This window comes from Arabidopsis thaliana, assembly GCF_000001735.4.
Source record: "Arabidopsis thaliana chromosome 1 sequence".
Taxonomy (NCBI): Eukaryota; Viridiplantae; Streptophyta; class Magnoliopsida; order Brassicales; family Brassicaceae; genus Arabidopsis; species Arabidopsis thaliana.
The window spans coordinates 14,870,081-14,892,435 of record NC_003070.9 but is presented as its reverse complement, the minus strand read 5'-3'; the positions used below and the strand labels follow the sequence as shown (position 1 = coordinate 14,892,435).

The window sequence follows — 22,355 nt, the reverse complement described above, 5'->3', positions numbered from 1 at the left end:
GTGTGACAATATTTTTGGGTTTTTCAGGTAGTCTTAAGTACAATGAACTTCAAATCTTGGTGTGTATTGTGTAAACTAATGTTGTATGTGACAAATTCATAAGTATTTTCATTCAATATAATCGTCTTTCTATATATCGATTTCTCTAATTTGAATCAAATTTTGAATTTCGTTTCGAATCAATTATAGCAAGAAACAAAATTAAACCATTACATTTTTTGAAATGCTATATTAAAAATAAACATAACAATATAAAAATGTTGTTAATAATCTAATTATAACAATATGATTACGCTATTAAATAATATTTCATTGCATCGAGAAAACCGCTATTGTATATAATAATATAATAGAAGACATTATAAACGCTATCTAAAGTGTCGGACCTACGATGACCGGCGCAGAAATAGCGCATAACAAAACGCTATGAAATAGTTAGATAGCGTTAATCGGATGCTACCAAAAGCCAATATTTTTGTAGTGTAAGAGTTAAAGATGGATTAGGAGTGTTTAGACAACACTTATACCCATTTTCTACCAAAAGAGGCTAAAACCAACAAAAAATTGCTTAGAAGGAGTAAATAGCTTTGTTAGTGTTTCTATTGTCAAAATTTGTCAGAATCCAATGCATTTGACTAATTATAAGAGTTAGAGATAGAATAAGAGTGTTTAGGTAATACTTATAACCATTTTCTCCCAAAAGAGGCTAAAACCAACAAAATATTGCTTAGAAGCAGTAAAAAGTTTTGTTAGTGTTTTTATGGTCAAAATGTGTCACAATCTAATGTATTTGACTAATTATAAGAGTTAAAGATGGATAAGAAGAGTTTAGACAACACTTATATCAAGTTTCTCTCAAAAGAGGATAAAACAACAAAAAATTGCTTAAAATCAGTAAATGGCTTTGTTAGTTTTTCTATGATCAAAATGTGTCACAATCCAATGCATTTGACTAATTATAAGAGTTAGAGATAGATAAGGAGTGTTCATACAACACTTACACCTATTTTCTCCCAAAAAAGGTTTTAACCAACAAAAGATTGCTTAGAAGCAGTAAATAGCATTGTTAGTGTTTCTATGGTCAAAATGTATCACAATCCAATGCATTTGACTAATTATAAGTGTTAAAGATAGATTAGGAGTGTTTAAACAACACTTATACTCATTTTCTCCCAAAAGAGGCTAAAACCAACAAAAAATTGCTTAGAAGCAGTAAATAGCTTTGTTAGTGTTTATATGGTCAAAATGTATCACAATCCAAAGCCTTTGACTAATTATAAGAGTTAGAGATGGATTAAGAGTGTTTAGACAACACTTATACCCATTTTCTCCCAAAAGAGGTTAAAACCAACAAAAAATTGCTTAGAAGCAGTAAACACTTTTTTTAGTGTTTTTATGGTCAGAATGTGTCACAATCCAATGAATTTGACTAATTATAAGAGTTAAAGATGGATTAGGAGTGTTTAGACAACATTTAACCCCATTTTCTCCCAAAAGAGGCTAAAACCAACAAAAAATTGCTTACAAGCAGTAAATAGCTTTGTTAGTATTTCTATGGTCAAAATATGTTAAAATCCAAAGCCTTTGACTAATTATAAGAGTTACAGATGGATTAGGAGTGTTTAGACAACACTTATATCCGTTTTCTCCCAAAAGAGGCTAAAACCAACAAAAATTTCCTTAGAAGCACTCAATATATTTGTTAGTGTTTCAATTGTCAAACTGTGTCACAATCCAATGCCTTTGACTAATTATAAGAGTTAGAGATAGATTAGCAGTGTTTAGACAACACTTATACCAATTTTCTCCGAAAAAAAGCTATAACCAACAAAAATTTACTTACAAGCAGTAAATAGCTTTGTTAGTGTTTATATGGTCAAAATGTATTACAATCCAAAGCCTTTGACTAATTATAAGAGTTAGAGATGGATTAGGAGTGTTTAGACAACACTTATACCCATTTTACTCCAAAAGAGGCTAAAACCAACAAAAAATTGCTTAGAAGCAGAAAACACTTTTGTTAGTGTTTTTTATGGTCAGAATGTGTCACAATCCAATGCATTTGACTAATTATAAGAGTTAAAGATGGATTAGGAGTGTTTAGACAACACTTAAACCCATTTTCTCCCAAAAGAGGCTAAAACCAACAAAAAATTGCTTAGAAGCAGTAAATAGCTTTGTTAGTTTTTCTATGGTCAAAATATGTTACAATCCAAAGCCTTTGACTAATTATAAGAGTTAGAGATGGATTAGGAGTGTTTAGACAACAATTATATCCATTTTCTCCCAAAAGAGGCTAAAACCAACAAAAATTTGCTTAGAAGCACTCAATATATTTGTTAGTGTTTCAATTGTCAAACTGTGTCACAATCCAATGCATTTGACTAATTATAAGAGTTAGAGATAGATTAGCAGTGTTTAGACAACACTTATACCAATTTTCTCTGAAAAGAGGCTAAAACCAACAAAAATTTGCTTAGAAGCAGTAAATAGCTTTGTTAGTGTTTATATGGTCAAAATGTATCACAATCCAAAGCCTTTGACTAATTATAAGAGTTAGAGATAGATTAGGAGTGTTTAGACAACACTTATACCCATTTTCACCCAAAAGAGGCTAAAACCAACAAAAAATTGCTTAGAAGCAGAAAACACTTTTGTTAGTGTTTTTATGGTCAGAATGTGTCACAATCCAATGCATTTGACTAATTATAAGAGTTAAAGATGGATTAGGAGTATTTAGACAACACTTAAACCCATTTTCTCCCAAAAGAGGCTAAAACCAACAAAAAATTGCTTAGAAGCAGTAAATAGCTTTGTTAGTGTTTCTATGGTCAAAATGTGTCACAATCCAAAGCCTATGACTAATTCTAAGAGTTAGAGATGGATTAGGAGTGTTTAGACAACACCTATACCCATTTCCTCCCAAAAAAGGTTAAACCAATAAAAATATTGTTTAGAAGCAATAAATAACTTTGTTAGTGTTTTCATGGTCAAAATGTATCACGATCCAATGCATTTGACTAATTATATCAGTTAGAGATGGATTAGGAGTGTTTAGACAACACTTATAGCTACTTTGTCCCAAAAGAAGCTAAAACCAACAAAAAATTGCTTAGAAGTAGTAAATAACTTTGTTAGTATTTCTATGGTCAAAATGTGTTACAATCCAATGAATTTGACTAATTATAAGAGATAAAGATAGATTAGGAGTGTTTAGACAATACTTATATCAAGTTTCTCTCAAAAGAGGATAAAACCAACAAAAATTTGCTTTAGAATCTGTAAATTGCTTTATTAGTGTTTCTATAGTCAAAATGTGTCACAATCCAATGCATTGGACTAATTATAAGAGTGAAAGATGGATTAGGAGTGTTCATACAAAACTTACACCTATTTTCTTCCAAAAGAGGCTTAAACCAAGAAAGAATTCTTTAGAAGGAGTAAGCAGTTTCGTTGGTGTTTTATGGTCAAAATGTGTCACAATCCAATGCATTTTACTAATTATAAGAGTTAAAGATGGATTAGGAATGTTTGGACAACACTTATACCCATTCTATCCCAAAAGAGGGTAAAACCAAGAAAAAATTGCTTAGAAGCAGTAAATAGCTTTGTTCGTGGTTCTATGGTCAAAATGTGTCACAGTCCAATGCATTTGACTAATTATAAGAGTTAGAGATGGATTAGGAGTGTTTAGACAACACTTATACCCATTTTCTCCCAAAAGAGGATAAAACCAATAAAAAATTGTTAGAAGCAGTAAATAGCTTTGTTTGTGTTTCTATGGTCAAAATGTGTCACCATCCAATGCATTTGACTAATTATAAGAGTTAGAGATGGATTAGGAGTGGTTAAACAACACTTATACCCATTTTATCCCAAAAGAGGCTAAAACCAACAAAAAATTGCTTTCAAACAGTAAACAGTTTTTTTAGTGTTTTTATGGTCAAAATGTGTCACAATCCAATGCATTTGACTAATTATAAGAGTTAGAGATGGATTAGGACTGTTTAGAAAACACTTATACCCATTTTCTCCCAAAAAAAGCTAAAACCAACAAAAAATTGTTTAGAAGCAGTAATTAGGTTTGTTAGTGTTTCGATGGTCAAAATAAGTCACAATCCAAATCCTTTGACTAATTATAAGAGTTATAGATGGATTAGGAGTGTTTTAGACAACACTTATACCCATTTTCTCTCATAAGAGGCTAAAACCAATAAAAAAATTGCTTAGAAGCAATAAATAACTTTTTAAGTGTTTTCATGGTCAAAATGTATCACGATCCAATGCATTTGACTAATTATATAAGTTAGAGATGGATTAGGAGTGTTTAGACAACACTTATAGCCATTTTGTCCCAAAAGAAGCTAAAACCAACAAAAAATTGCTTAGAAGCAGTCAATAGATTTGTTAGTGTTTCTATGGTCAAAATATGTCACAATCCAATGAATTTGACTAATTATAAGAGATAAAGATAGATTAGGAGTGTTTAGACAACACTTATATCAAGTTTCTCTCAAAAGAGGATAAAACCAACAAAAAGTTGCTTTAGAATAAGTAAATGGCTTTGTTAGTATTTCTATGGTCAAAATGTTTCACAATCCAATTCATTTGACTAATTATAACAGTTAGAGATGGATTCGGAGTGTTCATACAACACTTACATCTATTTTCTCCCAAAAGAGGCTTAAACCAACAAAAAATTGCTTAGAAGCAGTAAGAAGTTTTGTTAGTGTTTTTATAGTCAAAATGTGTCACAATCCAATGTATTTGACTAAATATAAGAGTTAAAGATAGATTATGAGTGTTTAGACAATACTTATACCCATTTTCTCTCAAAAGAGGCTAAAACCAATAAAAAATTGCTTAGAAGCATTAAACAGTTTTGTTAGTGTTTTTATGGTCAAAATGTGTCACAGTCCAATGCATTTGACTAATTATAAGAGTTAAAGATGGATAAGAAGTGTTTAGACAACACTTATACCCATTTTCTCCCAAAAGAGGATAAAACCAACAAAAAATTGCTTTAGAAGCAGTAAACAACTTTGTTAGTATTTTTATGGTCAAAATGTGTCACAATCCAATGCATTTGACTAATTATAAGAGTTAAAGATGGATTCGGAGTGTTCATACAACACTTATACCTATTCTATCCCAAAAGAGGCTTAAACCAACAAAAAATTGCTTAGAAGCAGTATATAGCTTTGTTAGTATTTCTATGGTCAAAATGTTTCACAATCCAATGCATTTGACTAATTATAAGAGTTAGAGATGGATTCGGAGTGTTCATACAACACTTATACCTATTCTATCCCAAAAGAGGCTTAAACCAACAAAAAATTGCTTAGAATCAGTATAACGCTTTGTTTGTGGTTCTATGGTCACAATGTGTCACAATCCAAAGCCTTTGACAAATTATAAGAGTTAAAGATAGATTAGGAGTGTTTAGACAACACTTATACCCATTTTCTCCCAAAAGAGGATAAAACCAACAAAAAATTGCTTTAGAATCAGTAAATGGCTTTGTTAGTATTTCTATGGTCAAAATGTGTCACAATCCTATGCATTTGACTAATTATAAGAGTTAGAGATGGATTAAGAGTGTTTAGACAACACTTATACCCATTTTCTTCCAAAAGAGTATAAAACCAACAAAAAATTGCTTTCAAACAATAAACAGATTTTTTAGTGTTTGTATGGTCAAAATGTGTCACAATCTAATGCATTTGACTAATTATAAGAGTTAGAGATGGATTAGGACTGTTTAGAAAACACTTATACCCATTTTCTCCCAAAAGAGGCTAAAACCAACAAAAAATTGTTTAGAAGCAGTAAATAGGTTTGTTAGTGTTTCGATGGTCAAAATAAGTCACAATGCAAATCCTTTGACTAATTATAAAAGTTAGAGATGGATTAAGAGTGTTTAGACAACACTTATACTAATTTGCTCCTAAAAGAGACTAAAACCAACAAAAAATTGCTTAAAAGCAGTAAATAGCTTTGTTATTGTTTCTATAGTCAAAATGTGTCAAAATCCAAAGCATTTGACTAATTATAAGAGTTATAGATGGATTAGGAGTGTTTAGACAATACTTATACTCATTTTCACCCAAAAGAGGTTAAAACCAATTAAAAATTGCTTAGAAAGCAATAAATAGCTTTGTTAGTGTTTTAATGGTCTAAATGTATCACAATTATATGCATTTCACTATTTATAAGAGTTAAAGATGGATTAGGAGTGTTTAGACAACACTTATACCCATTTTCTCCCAAAAGAGGCTAAAACAAGGAAAAAATTGCTTAGAAGCAGTAAATAGGTTTGTTAGTGTTTCTATGGTCAAAATGTGTCAGAATCCAAAGTGTTTGACTAATTATAAGAGTTAGAGATGAATTAGGAGTGTTTAGACAATACTTATACCCATTTTCTCCCAAAAGAGGCTAAAACCAACAAAAATTTGTTTAGAAGCACTCAATATATTTGTTAGTTATATCTATGGTCAAACTGTGTCACAATCCAATGCATTTGACTAATTATAAGAGTTAGAGATAGATTAGAAGTGTTTAGACAATACTTATACCCATTTTCTCCCAAAAGAGACTAAAACCAACAAAAATTTGCTTAGAAGCAGTAAACAGTTTTGTTAGTATTTTTATTGTCAAAATGTGTCACAATCCAATGCATTGGACTTATTATAAGAGTTAAAGTTTGATTAAAATGTGTCAAAATGTGTCAGAATGTGTTAGAGATGAATTATGAGTGTTTAGACAACACTTATACCCATTTTCTCCCAAAAGAGGCGAAAACCAACAAAAATTTGTTTAGAAGCACTCAATATATTTGTTAGTTATATCTATGGTCAAACTGTGTCACAATCCAATGCATTTGACTAATTATAAGAGTTAGAGATAGATTAGAAGTGTTTAGACAATACTTATACCCATTTTCTCCCTAAAGAGGCTAAAACCAACAAAAATTTGCTTAGAAGCAGTAAACAGTTTTGTTAGTATTTTTATTGTCAAAATGTGTCACAATCCAATGCATTTGACTTATTATAAGAGTTAAAGTTTGATTAGGAGTTAGAGACAATACTTATACCCATTTTCTCCCAAAAGAGGCTAAAACCAACAAAAATTTGCTTAGAAGCAGTAAACAGTTTTGTTAGTATTTTTATGGTCAAAATGTGTCACAATCCAAAGCCTTTGACTAATTATAAGAGTTAAAGATAGATTAGGAGTGTTTTAGTCAATACTTATACCCAGTTTTTTCCTAAAAGAGGCTAAAACCAAGAAAAAATTGCTTGGAAGCAGGTTTTTACGCCTACTTATGTGCTGAATGCTGTGTGAGTTTAGTTCAATTCCTCTAAAACACAAACATGTCGATGCAGTTATAGAGGGTGTCAATCCAGTCCACTGTATTGCTAGCACTCAAGATGTGTACAAAAACAACTAAGTCAAGCCAGATTATAATGATGGTGGGTATCTAGTAACAATCCTAGGTCAGGATTCAAACAAGTTAAAATGAGAACTTAAAAGCCCTACTCGATCATTGGGTCGAGTAGGACCAACATGTGACAAAATTAAGAACTAAAATGCAATCAACAGGGGATGAAAATAGAGGATTCAAGTAACAGGTAAATAAAAGTGCAATCAACAGGGGATGAAAATCAATCTAATAGAAGTTCTAAGGATGGATTCATTGAAAAGGGCAACTCGGTTCATCAAATGGGTAATATGCAAAAGGTAGATACCCATGACGATAGATTCAAAAACTGGGTCAATCCACTCTCGTGACAGAGACCCCCATAACTCTACCACTTCCTAATCTCAACTCTCGTTGATGAAACATAGCAGAGCAGGGTTTAAGAAATAATCTACCAAAGCCAATAGGCAGACAAGCCAATCCCTTGGTCGAGTCTACATATCTCTGGAATTTGTAGGTCAGACATCCATTTGAACGTCTTTTGGACGCTGGACGTTTATGATCGAATCTCCACATTAGCCAGCGAAAACCGCATAGGGGCTGAGCGAATCCAGAAGGGTATAAACCTAAACACTAACCACCTAACTAACCTAGAGATTACACTAATCTAATCCATCCTCAAGAACCCTAATCACTACTCAAGCAACATTCTCAAGAACACAAACCCAGAAATTACTAAAATCATACCAAAATGTAGATCTAAACAAGTTAAACAACTTTACTTAAACAATCCATGCAAAAACGAATTAGATTAAGAGTAATTAAAGTTTCAAGATTCATAAACACAAAGAAAAACTGAAAGATAAAGTCTGGATCCTTTGGACAAACCCCAAATGATCTATTTATACTAAAATTTTGGAAACCCTAGATTCACTAGAAGATAAGAGATTTGAGGCGGTTTGGGCGAATACTCGACCTTGGGGATCAAGTAAAGAGGGTGCTGCAAAGTCTGCGCCTTTGCGTCTATGCTCCGAGTGATTAATTGGTCGAGTAGATGCTTCATCCTCTCCTATCTGTATGCTCAGATGTCTGGATGAGTGGGGAATGAGGAGGATCCGAAGACGCTTTGATAGCTCAACAAGTCTTGTAGAGATGGTCACCCTTGGTCGAGTAAATGGATCGAGTAGGAGGGGCGCGCAAGTGGATGAATCTTCTGCTTCATCTGAGGTTGCCTTGATCAAGTAGGAGGGTCGAGTAAACTGCAGCCTCCTTTGTAGCATCCTGGATCGAGTAGAGAGGTCGAGTAGGAAGATGCCTCTTCTGTAGCTGCCCGGATCGAGTGAATGGATCGAGTAGAGTCCTTTTAAGCTCCTTTTGCACCTGAAAACAAACCAAAACATGCAATGCGAATGCAAGATGATCCTAGATGCCTAAGTATGCAAAACAGGCTAAAATGGTGCAAAATGATATGATACAATGAGCAAATGTAGAGCTAAATGATGATAAACATACACCTAAAATGAGTAAAATACAGTGTTATCAACTCCCCCAAACTTATCTCTTGCTTGCCCTCAAGCAAACCAAAAATCTTAAGTTGAAGGAGAGGTTTGAAGGTGGGGATTCAAAAACCGAAGCATGCCTATAAAATGGGTAAGCTCAATGTCCTTACTCAAAAACGTTAGCCATACTCGTCACAATGCAACCTAACAACTTGCCTTAATCTATTCAAGCATTCACATCAACCAATTCCCTTTAACATTCATTAAGCACGAACAGTGGATCAAGCAATGCAATGGTTATGAACTCACTTGGTTTCGGGCTTAGGCTAAGAGACAAAAATGGTCCCTCTAATGGTTTGGTCGAGTAACAGGGGACTCTCAGAGAAAAGATTGAGCTTCAGTAGAATGGTAAAGGTAAAAGCCAACGGACACATACAAGAACACACTCCGATCTACCCAATGATATAGTATGATAGCTCAGAAGATGATCCCATTCCCATAGATGTCCTAACTCTTCCCTTTTTCAAAATCTTTCTCTCTTTTTGGTTCATGTTCTAAGGGGTTCTCTTGAAATGATTTAAGAGTCTAGCGGGTTTGGTTTTATACTTTGACAAACTTAAGGCTTTTCTTTTATTCTTAGCACATAGGGCGTTTTACCCTTTTCTTTGAATCACAATGCCTAACTTCTTTGAATTCCAAACCCTTTACTAGACTTAACACTTTTGTATCCCCCTTAGAAATCTAAACTCTTACTCTTCTTTTTTTTATTTTCTTTTCATTCTCACTCTCATTCCCACTCATTTCATACACAATCCCAATCCCATATACAAGTCTCCACCTAGTCCTAACTACCCCAAAAAGCGTGGGCTAGGTCTACATGAAAGACAGCTCTTGTCGGCTCATACCTAACACGTTATACCAAGCTCAATCGAAAAGACCTCACAATCACACACAAATGATCTTTGGCTTGAAATAAGGCTAGGCTAAGGGTATGGGAAACTGCTCTAAAAATGGGAGACAACTACTTGGACTAACAGAGGGTGATGAAATGAATTAGATGATCCAAGTATGTATATGGTAGCCATGAGTTCATAAACAATGCATAGACATGATAATTTCAAATTCAGTTCAGGTTCTAATAGATAGGGAATGGCATCAGATAAGCGAGTTTCGATCAAAGTAGTAAAGTCAAGTTACAAATTCAAAGCAGGGTGCGGTCTTATTTCAGAGATACAATCGGTTATGCAACAGAGAACTAACAACCTGGGCATTGAACTTACTTCATTGAATCAAAACATGCTTATCAGTTTGAAATCATCATCATCCCTTATGCAAATGAGCAATCCTAAATACAAACACTCTATATACAATCCTAAAATGATATGCAATCTACATGACACTCTTTTTTTTGTGAAATAATTTTCTAAACATTTTTCAAATTTTTATTGTTTTTCTATGCCTTAGATGATGCAAAATTTGAAATAAGAAAAGAGAACACAATGTTAAACATGTCTTGAACCCTTCCCCAAACTTAAATTACACAGTCCCTTGTGTAATAAAAATCTGAAATAGAATTCAAGACCAAAGCACAAAACACACAAAGAAAAATAAAAATGAAAACGATGATATGGTATATACAATGGAGAGGTGGTGTTACCTCAGTTTTTCAGGTGAAGTAGGAGGAGACGAATTCGTCCATACTCTCCTTCGTGTAACTCCAAGGAACAGGTTGTGCTGAACTTGGATTAGCTGGATGCTCGACCCTTTGCTCGGGTTGTTGATCGAGTGGCTCCTTAGGTGGTGCAGTAGAGTGGCTTGCTCCAGCGTCTGATTTCCTTGTTCTTCTTCGCTTTTTCATCTTGCTCCTCTTTTCCTTTTCTCTAGGTTTGAAGGATGATTGCCTTGGTGGTGAAGGTGCAGCATGGTGGTTCCTCGGCTAATATAAAGACTGTCTTGATGGCGAAGGCGGATCGAAATGTATAGGTTCGTGACGAGTGGATCCACTTCTCCCAAAAGGCATGTTCTGTGGCATTGCTGTAGTTGTGGAAGAACAGCTGATTTTGAGTTGGAGATTGTTAAACTTCTTGTTGAGTGCCGCGATAGCCTTGTCCTGCAACTTACACCAGCTTTGGAGGAAACCAAGGCGCTTGTGAATCACTTTTGACTCTTTACTTTGCCTTGGTGCTGAGTACTCCTCGAAGTAAAAGTGTTGTGTAGCGTAAGACTCGTCCATAGGTTCTGCCTCATTATCAGAATGATGGATTGGAGCCTCATCATCATTCACTCCTTCCATTGGCACAGCTTCATCACCTGAAATATAGAGGTTCTCCATTGGTGGGCAAAACTCAATGTTGCGACCATCACTGATTGAAGTGGAAACGGGGTTTGGGAGTAGAGAAATGGATTGTCCTATTGTGGGGTAATCGAACCTATATTTATATAGGCCATTCTTCTACTGCGACCAAAAACTCTTGGAATTGATAAGGTGTTGCATATCAATCCATCTTGGAGGAATCAGCGTTGAATGTAGAGGTACATTGCATGCTAAACCAAGCAAGTCTTGGAGTGCTCTCTCCATCACTTCTAGTTCCCCATTGACAAAGGTTCCAGTCCGCTCTCTTGCAAATAGAGTACTTACCAAGGACCAATGAAAGTATCTAACCACCGGACTCCTTATCTCGTTGCTCTTGGTCCTTGAGGACGAAAATCCATGCTTAGAACCAAGTGTGGCTCAGAATGACTGAGCTCTCTCTTGTCAAAACGATGACTTGTGTCTTTTCCGTTTGGAAATCCATACATCAGGTCGAGATGCTCTATTGGAAGCCGATACTCTACATCATACACACAGAACTCCAGGTATCCCAAACTTCCGTCTGGCCTGATTTCATCGTCCTCTGGCTCTCCATATAAGAGCAATTGCACAGATGAAAGAAATTGAATGGTCTCTTCCTCATACCCCTCCATTGGTCGAAACATGTGAATATTCAGGCTGCACTGCTTAAACATGTAGTCTACATCATCATAGATGCCGAGTCTCTCCATGGTCTCGGGATGAGGGTACTGAGTTCCTAAAAACTCATTGCGCTTCAGCAGCTTGTAGTACTAGTTTCGAGTTGCACACTTCTCCGATTCCAAATCATCATCTCCTCCTTTCTCTGTTTGATCATCTTCCTTTGACGAAGCCATTTCTTCCTCGGAGTCTTCATCTACCAGCTCCAACCTCCTCCCCACGGGCTTCTTCCCTTGAGTGATATCAGCCTTGTTTCTCGAGAATTCCCTTGCAGAGGACTTAATCGACCTTCGGGATCGAGTATTTCCAGCTAGAGAGCTGAAGGTCTCTTCCTGCATCACTTCCTCCTCTTTGCTTGATTCACTATCATCGAGCTCAAAACTTGCTTGTTCTCTCCTGCTCGACCCCAAAGGTGACGGTTCAGAAGGTCCTCGAGCTGCTACATGCGAAGAAGGTGTTGGGTACCTCTTCGGTGGGGAGAGAGCTTTGTTCCGAATCCTTAACAAAAGCGAGCTCCTGTTCATTATTGAGAACAAAAGTGAGAGAAACTCAAAAACAAAATTTCGTAGGTTAGGAGATTGAATGATGGAGGAAACAAATGGATTGCAAAAAGTTTTTGATATGAAAGGGAAGTGAAGGAGATAAAGAGAGAATTGTAAGGATTCGAGAATGATGGGAGTTGGAGAGATGAGGTTGTTGAGTTCGGGAATCGCAATAGGGGGACCAAAGTGATTATGAGGGGGGGGGGGGAAGAGGACAAAGGGACAACAGCGTTTCAATGGAGGGGGGTCACGAGGCGTCGGTGTTTAAGAAGAGGGTCTCTTTGGTTTCTTCACTCGATCGGACGGTGAGAAACGCTCCAGCTTTAATTGCTTGATCAAACGGCTCAGAATGAACCTCAAGAAGTTACTCGATCAAACGGTGGTGATGCTCCTCTGATTTGGTCATCCAAACCAACGGCTAAAAATACTCCTCCTCATTCTACTCGATCAACAGTTGAGATTTTCTTGACTTGATTTGAATGTACTCGACCGTTGACTCCCTTAGGGTCACTAAAACAAACCTGAAACACTTAAACAAAAACATCAAAAATAACAAGAAAAATAGAAAGTTATTTACACGGATAGACATGGGACTTCCTCCCAAGTGAGCTTGTTTTAAGTCACTAAGCTTGACTCTTACAGTGCTTAGTCAGAAAAGAGGTTGAAGAGAGGAACAGAGAAGTCCTCATCTTTAATGGTTGAATTTTCAATGCTTGAATCATACTCTGCATCCTCTCTTGAGACATGGTAGGATGAGTACTCATTTGATTTTTCTTCAAAATAAGCTTCTTTCTGATCAGCAGAGTAGTCTTCTTCTTCTGAACCAAGCTTTTTTGCCCAATCCTCAAATTCAAAACTGGGGTAGCCTTTAATCATTTCTTGAAGTTCCAAGATTGCATGGTTCAGTCCTTCCATTTTGTAAATTAGCTCCCCAATGGTATCCTCTTGAGCTTTGTATTCTATCATGAGTTCCAGAAGTTCTTCAGTAACAGAATCAAGTGTCAAGTGTTCTTCTTCAGCAGAGGGGTTGGTGGGCTGTTTAGGCACTCCTGGAGAATAAATTGGAAAAGGAATTTCCTCCTCACTCAACAACTTGCTCTCTAGGCTTCTTTCCTCTAAGTGAACTCCTTTCTGTTGTGAGATTTTATGGTGCAAACCATTCTGTTGTGAGATTTTCGTCCTCCTTGATAGCTAGTGCAGTTTCCATCTTCTCTTGGTCAATACCATCTGAAAACTTTTTAACTCTTTTTTCAAACATCCAAAGTTGATCCTTCAGCTTCATCACCCTTGAAGATAATCCCTCTATGACTGTGCTTTGCCCTTTAAATTTTTTTTTCATCTCATACCAGTCATCTTCTATAGGATCTTCAGTCTGAAATAGCCTATCTGTAGCTCTCTTCTTGGGGTCAAAAGTTCTCTTAAGCTTGCTAAGTTGAGAAGTATAATTGACTTTTGGTGAGGTTTCAGCTTCTGTTTCTTCATCAACATCCATATCTTTAATTCCAAAAATCTGACCTCCTGTTGTTGATTTCTTTGAAGCTTCTCTGATGTCAAACTTCATCTTGATACCTTTTTCAAGGTTCAGATTAATTTTTCCATTCCTAACATCTATGACTGCTCCACCTGAAGCTAAGAATGGTCTGCCTAGGATCAAGGGATCCTTGCCTTCTTCATCTACGTCCAATACCACAAAGTCTGTAGGTATCTCAATATTTACAATCTTAACAAGCAGATTTTCTACTAGACCATGAGGATGTGCAACAGAACCATCAGCTAAGAGTAAGGCTAAGTTGCAGAACTTGAATTCCATGATCCCTAGCCTTTTAGCTGTAGAGAGAGGCATAAAGCTAACAGATGCTCCCAGATCACAAAGGCACCTGTTGAATGTCAATGGTCGTAGAGAGCATGGCAGGGTGAATGAACCGGGATCATCAAGCTTTTATTGGATGACTTTCTTCTTGTATGTTTCTTGAGTGGAGGCACTGCTAATCATCTCTTGATTTTGCTCTTTCTTGAGCTTTTTTCGAGAATGGTAAGTGTTCAGCAAAGGTGTGTGCTCTATAGTCCAGATGAATTGCTGGGTGGCAGATGCAGCAATTTGAGTTGAATCCCCCCCTCTCTTGAATCATACCGTCCTCAGTATTGAGAGTCTGATGACTTGGTGGAGACTCATCTTCTTGGTGGATGGTGATAGCATTAGCAGTAGCATAGTCCTTAGGGTTCTGGACTCTCCACATGTAGTTGTGGAAGAACAGCTGATCTTGAGTTGTAGATTGTTAAACTTCTTGTTGAGTGATATGAGAGCCATGTCCTGGAAATTACACCAGCTTTGGAGGAAACCAAGGCGCTTGTGAATCTCCTTTGAGTCTTTAGTTTGCCTTGGTGTTGAGTACTCCTCAAAGTAAAACTGTTGTGTAGCGTAAGACTCGTCCATAAGTTCTTCTTCATTATTAGAATGATGGATTGGAGCCTCATCATCATTCACTCCTTCCATCGGCACAGCTTCATCTCCCGAAATATAGAGGTTCTCCATTGGTGGGCAAAACTCAATATTGCCACCATCTCTAATCGAAGTGGAAGCAGGGTTTGGGAGGAGAAAAATGGATTCTCCTACTGTGGGGTGATTAAACCTATACTTATATAGGCCATTCTTCTGCTGCGACCAAAAACTCTTGGAATTGATAAGGTATTGCATATCAATCCATCTCGGAGGAATCAGCGTTGAATGTAGAGGTACATTGCAAGCTCTCAGAATTGGTGTTACAACTCCTTCCACAACCATTCTTCCTGATTTCTTAAGTCCTTTAGCCCATCCTCTGTAACTCAGCAGGTGCTCGATTAGGTCGAATGAGACCGAAGTGTTTGTCTGATCTCCAGCTAGAACTGTACCATTCGATGCTAAACCAAGCAACTCTTGTAGTGCTGTCTCAATCAACTCTAGTTCTCCAAGGACAAAGGTTCCATTCTGCTCTCTTGCAAATAGTGCACTTGCCAAGGACCTATGAAAGTATCTAACCACCGGACTCCTTATCTCGTTGCTCTTGGTCCTGGAGGATAAAAATCCATGCTTAGAACCAAGTGTGGCCCAGAATGACTGAAGCTCTCTCTTGTCAAAACGATGACTTGTGTCTTTTCCGCTTGGAAATCCATACATCAGCTCGAGATGCTCTATTGGAAGCCGATACTCTACGTCATACACACAGAACTCCAAGTATCCTAAACATTCGTCTGGCCTGATTTAATCGTCCTCTGACTCTCCATATAAGAGCAATTCCACGGATGAAATAAACTGAATGGTCTCTTCCTCATACCCCTCCATTGGCCGAAACATGTGAATATTCAGGCTGCACTGTTTAAACATGTAGTCTACATCATCATAGATGTCGAGTCTCTCCATGGTCTCGGGATGAGGGTATCGAGTTCCTAAAAACTCATTGCGCTTCAGCAGCTTGTAGTACTTATTTCGAGGTGCACACTTCTCCGATTCCATATCATCATCGCCTCCTTTCTCCGTTTGATCATCTTCCTCTGGTGAAGCCATATCTTCCTCGGAGTCTTCATCTACCAGCTCCAACCTCCTCCCCACGGGCTTCATCCCTTGAGTGATATCTGCCTTGTTCCTCGAGAATTCCCTTTTAGAGGACTTAATCGACCTTCGGGATCGAGTATTTCCAGCTGGAGAGCTGAAGGTCTCTTCCTGCATCACTTCCTCCTCTTTGCTTGATTCACTATCATCGAGCTCAAAACTTGCTTGTTCTCTCCTGCTCGACCCCAAAGGTGACGGTTCAGAAGGTCCTCGAGCTGCTGCATGCGAAGAAGGTGTTGGGTACCTCTTCGATGGGGAGAGAGCTTTGTTCCGAATCCTTGACAAAATCGAGCTCCGGTTCATTATTGAGAACAAAATGAGAGAAACTCAAAACCAAAATTCCGTAGGTTAGGAGATTGAATGATGGAGGAAACAAATGGATTGCAAAAAGTTTTTGATAAGAAAGGGAAGTGAAGGAGATAAAGAGAGAATTGTAAGGATTCGAGAATGATGGGAGTTGGAGAGATGAGGTTGTTGAGTTCGGGAATCGCAATAGGGGGACCAAAGTGATTATGAGGGGGGGGGGCAAGAGGACAAAGGGACAGCAACGTTTCAATGGAGGGGGGGGGGGTCACGAGGCGTCAGTGTCTACGAAGAGGGACTCTTTGGTTTCTTCACTCGATCGGACGGTGAGAAACGCTCCAGCATTAATTGCTTGATCAAACGGCCCAGAATGAACCTCAAGAAGTTACTCGATCAAACGGTGGTGATGCTCCTCTGATTTGGTCATCCAAACCAACGGCTAAAAATACTCCTCCTCATTCTACTCGATCAACAATTGAGATTTCTTGACTTGATTTGAATGTACTCGACCGTTGACTCCCTTAGGGTCACTAAAACAAACCTGAAACACTTAAACAAAAACATCAAAAATAACAAGAAAAATAGAAAGTTATTTACACGGATAGACATGGGACTTCCTCCCAAGTGAGCTTGTTTTAAGTCACTAAGCTTGACTCTTGTAGAAGACTTACTCGACTTTCGGGATCGAGTATTTCTAGCTGGAGAGCTGAAGGTCTCTTCTTCTTCCATCACTTCCTCCTCTTGGCTCGATTCACTATGATCAATCTCGAAACTTGTTTGATGTCTCCTACTCGACCCCAAGAGTGATGGTTCAGAAGGTCCTCGAGTTGCCGCATGCGAAGAAGGTGTTGGGTACCTCTTTGATGGGGAGAGAGCTTTGTTCCGAATCTTTGACAAAAGCGAGCGCCTATTCATCGTCAAGAACAAATGTGGGAGAAATTCAAAACCAAAATTCAATAGATTAGGAGATTCAATGAGGGAAGAAACAAATAAATTTGTGAAATGTTTTTGATAAGAAAGGGAAGTGAAGGAGATAAAGAGAGGATTGTAGGGATTCGAGATGAGGATGCTTTGGTATGGGAGATTGATATGTCTATAATTTGCATGATTTAGGCATTCATTCTTCACCACTTTGTCATTGTTTCATCCACAAATCATCTCATTAGGACTCGTTTTAGTGTGTTTTACATACTTAGGACGATTTTGCATTAGGATTGCATGTGCATGGCATATTTGGTTGTTTTCAGGTACTTTTGATGCTTTTGGAGTTCAAAAAGAGGAAAAACAGAACATGAAGTCGGAATGCCCAATGACGCCTTCAGCAAAAGTACTCTATCGCAGCCTCGGAGCCCTGCCAGGGCAAATCACTCTATCGTAACCCCGGAGAAGCAAGCACCTCAGTTTCACTCAATCGCAAAGCCAGTGGTAGCACCCCATCAGAACCACTCGATCACCACTCGATCACCAGAAGGCCTATCTGCTCGTTCTGCACTCAACCAGACAAGCTGAGAACAAAGAAGAGAAGGGAAGCCGAAGAAACCACTCGATCACCACCTCATGACATCCACTCGATCGCATTCGATCACAGGTTCGCTAGACCGTTCAATCTCGACTTCACTGTATCTCACTCGATTGCAAGACGGAGCCCCTGAAGCCCAGTTTGATCAATGACATACTCGATCACTGGGAAGCTCATTTCAGCCCGTCAGATGCCAATGACACATTCGGTCGCGGGGTCATGACGTGAAGATTCACTTTATATTTAGTTTCCTTATTTGTTTCATTTCTCGCTTATATAAACTGCCTCTTAGGGTTTTCCCTAGGGCATCCGTTATTATCTCGCTTTTACATTTTCGCAACTTTGATAGCTGCAGTGTTTCTCCTGCGACTTTGTATTTTCACCTTCAAGTATTTGATATTCAGTTTTCGTTTAAGTCTTTCGTCATTTCTGCTATCATGTTTTCAATCGTTGCTTTGCTATTGTCTTTGATTATGTGTGAGTAGTGAACTATATTTCTGAGGATGGGATAGAATAGTTGTGGTTTACTTGGTCGTTTGAGGTAATTGAGTTTAGAATACTAGAATCCCTTCTGGATTAGTTGCGCTTATTGCTTGTTTCACTGGCTAATGTGGAGTATGAGTCCAGACGTCCAATGCTCAAAAGGCGTTTAATGGGCGTTGGATCCTATTAATTCCAGAGATATCTGACTCTACCCCAAGGGATTGGCTGTAGAGAGGGTATTGACTTTAACATGTTGATTCGATAATGCCTGCTTAGTTAGAGATCGCTAAAGGGATTTAGGTCAGTGTCTAGCTTTGCTTGAGGATTTCTATCACGGGAGTGAATTAATCTGTCGTTGAACTTGTTGTGTAGGGATAGATAGCTTCTGTGAAGTTTTGTCAACCGCCTGAATAGATTAAGTAGACCACACTATTCGATTACCCCATCCTTAGGAATCGTTTATCCATTTGATTGCCTGTTATCATTTCTGCTTTGTCATTCACTTGCCTGCTATTGCCATTTCTGCTTTTAGTTTCATTTCATTTATGTTATTGCATACTAGGACTTTTAGAACCAACCAACTTTCTGCTTGGCTTGACTTAGAGTTTTCTGATCATATCTCATCTGTTTGCATCACACCGGATTGGATTGACATCCTAAAATACTACAACGACAAGATAGTGTTTTAGGGATTAATTGTGAAAAATCCTACTATCAATTTGGCGCTGTTGTCGGGGATTGTGTTTGTTTGCTATATTTGAGATCATTGGAAACGTTAAGATCAAGTTCGTTTTTGTTACACAAGTTACTAACATTTTGCCTTTTCTGTCTTTGTGTTTCAGGTACCTTGCAACCCGCTTTCCAGACGCATCTCTGATTCGTCTGTTAATAGCCCGACTGCTATCTGTTGCATACATACACGGTCACAAGGAAATCAGAACCTCCTATTCAACGATAACATCGACCGTATTGCTCGCCAACTAAGAGAACAGACAAAAACCGACACAATGGCTGACGTTGTAGATGAGCAAGAGCAACCTACCAACATTGGTGCTGGTGACTTCCCTCACAACCACAACCAGCGTCATGGAATTGTTCCACCTCCAGTACAGAACAACAACTTTGAGATCAAAAGCGGTCTCATTGCAATGGTTCAGGGGAACAAGTTTCATGGCCTGCCAATGGAGGATCCGCTAGATCATCTTGACGAGTTCGAAAGGCTCTATGGCCTTACTAAAATCAATGGAGTTAGTGAAGATGGTTTCAAGCTTCGCTTGTTTCCGTTTTCACTTGGAGATAAAGCCCATCCGTGGGAAAAGACGCTACCCCAGGGATCAATCACGACCTGGGATGACTGCAAAAAGGCCTTCTTGGCAAAATTGTTCTCCAACTCCAGGACTGCAAGACTCCGGAACGAGATATCCGGATTCACTCAGAAGCAAAATGAAAGCTTCTGTGAAGCTTGGGAGCGCTTTAAGGGTTATCAAACCAAATGCCCTCATCACGGATTTAAGGAAGCTTCTCTTCTCAGCACACTTTACAGAGGCGTCCTGCCTAAGATATGTATGCTCCTTGACACCGCCTCCAACGGGAATTTCCTTAACAAGGATGTCGAAGACGGATGGGAGCTAGTTGAAAACTTGGCTCAGTCGGATGGCAATTACAACGAGGATTATGACAAAAGCATTCGCACCAGTACTGAATCTGATGACAAGCACCGCCGAGAGATTAAAGCTCTCCATGACAAAATCGACAAACTCCTCCAAGTGCAGCAGAAGCATGTTCACTTTGCCTATGAAGACGAAGTATTCCAAATCCAAGAGGGAGAGAATGATCAGGGCGCTGAAATCAGTTATGTTCAAAACCAAGGCGGCTACAACAAAGGGTACAAGAATTACAGGCCCAACCCAAATCTGTCATACAGAAGCACAAATGTCGCCAATCCTCAGGACCAAGTTTACCCTCAACAGCAGCAGCAGAACCAACCCAAACCGTTTGTTACTTATAACCAAAGCCAAGGGTTCGTTCCTAAGCAGCAGTTCTAAGGAGGGTATCAACAGCAACAACCACCACCTGGTTTCACACCACAACAACATCAGGCCTCTGCACCCCAAGAATCAGACATAAAGAATATGCTCCAACAGATCATGCAAGGCCAAGCCGCAAGGGTAATGGAATCCGCTAAGAAGCTGGTTGACTTAAACAACAAATTTGACAGACAGTTCAATGAACTAAGTAGCAGGTTGGAATCATTGAACACAAGGGTACGATATCTGGACGGCATCACAACTTCACTACCTGTTACAAACAACCCAGGCCAACTTCCAGGAAAAGCAATCCAGAACCCTAAGGAGTATGCCACTGCACACGCAATCACTATCAGACATGAGCGAGAGCTGCCAACTCAACATGTCTCTACATCAAACACTGAGGACAGTGTAATTCAAGAAGGGAAGGCTTCCACTCAGATTGAAGTCTCTGTTGCTGAGATCGATTATTCAGCTCAACCTTTCTATCAGGCTCAGTCTGATTTGGAGGAGAAGGCTGCTATAATCGAGAGGATGGTAAAACGATTCAAGCCAGCTCCATCACCCTCACTTGCTCTTCCATGGACGTTCAGGAAAGCTTGGAAAGCAGATATGAATCTCTGGTAGAAAAACAACTTGATGAGATGGAAGCTGTGATGCCCTTAGTAGAAGTCCTCAAGTTGATTTCAGACCCTCACAAAGATGTGAGAAACCTGATACTGGAAATGCTCAATATATATCAGGATTCAGATGACGAAGACGATGTCATTATGCATCAAGCCGGTAGTGAGAGGATTATTCAAGAGAAGCTGGAAGATCCTGGATCTTTCACTCTACCATATTTGATTAGGCAATTAACTTTCAGCAATTGTCTATGTGATCTAGGAGCCTCAGTCAGTTTAATGCTACTCTCTATGGCAAGGAAGCTAGGATTTGTTCAGTACAAGCCCTATGACATCACCTTGATCCTTGCTGATAGAATTTCGAGGAGACCTTTCAGCATTCTAAAGAAAGTGCCAGTAATGGTAGATGGAGTTGAGGTACCTCTGATCTTAGGAAGACCTTTCTTAGCCTCAGTGGGAGCAGTAATAGATGTCAGATATGGTAAGATTGATCTCAACCTTGGGAGGCATGTCAAGTTACAGTTTGACATCAACAAATTTCCGACAAGGTCACCAACAGAAGGAAAAACCTTAGAGATCCAGAGAGCTGTTCCAAGTGAAGGACTTGAGATCAAAAGAGGGAAGGAGCAAATTTTGGTTCAAACTCCGACATCAAACTCGACTACTCGATCGAGTATACCCTCCTCACTTGATTGGCTGGAACTCAAAAGGAAGACTGATCTCCAGAATAGAACCATTTAGAAGCTCAGCTACACTGTTGAAAACCTTGGAGACAAACTAAGTCGAATGCAAAAGGAGGTTCAACCCCAGCTCAACCATGACACAATTTCAAGAAAGGAGATCACTTGGGATTGGTCAGAAGAGGAAGACTATCCTCCAGAGGAGGAAGCAGCCTACTATGAGGAAAGAAGAATTGAATACTCAGCTGTGCAACTGTCAAGGGAGGATGCTGAGTATGATGATGATATCAGTGAAGAGGAGGACTTCTCAAGTTCCCTCTGTCACATTTTCTCCACTTGATTAGTGTGAGGAGTCAAGGTAGAGACTCTAAACAAGCTCACTTGGGAGGAAGTCCCATGACTATCCCTGTATATACTTTTTATTTATTTGTTACTTTTGATTCGTTTTGGTTGTGTCTTTGTTTCTCAGGAAATGAATAACAGCTGGAGTGATCAACAAGGATGTGATCGAGTGTTAAAATGAAAATTTTACAAAAAAATTTCAAATACTCGATCACAACGTAGGAGTGAAAGCTCAGGAGTGCGATCTAGCAGTTTCGGGATAACAATTTTCTACTAGATCGCAAGGAGGAGTGAAGGTGTCCATAGAACGTCAATGACAAACCT

The 22,355-nt window shown here is 38.4% G+C and overlaps 2 pseudogenes across 2 annotated transcripts; one reads left to right on the top strand and one right to left on the bottom strand.

Annotated features, from left to right (window-relative positions):
- Nucleotides 1-10,405: 10,405 nt before the first annotated feature.
- Nucleotides 10,406-16,357, bottom strand: AT1G40074 (annotated as a pseudogene; the record flags this gene model as incomplete). Its single annotated transcript has 1 exon — nt 10,406-16,357.
- Nucleotides 16,358-19,201: 2,844 nt separating this feature from the next.
- AT1G40073 lies at nt 19,202-22,026 on the top strand (annotated as a pseudogene; the record flags this gene model as incomplete). The annotated part of the gene is made up of 1 exon: nt 19,202-22,026.
- Nucleotides 22,027-22,355: the final 329 nt, after the last annotated feature.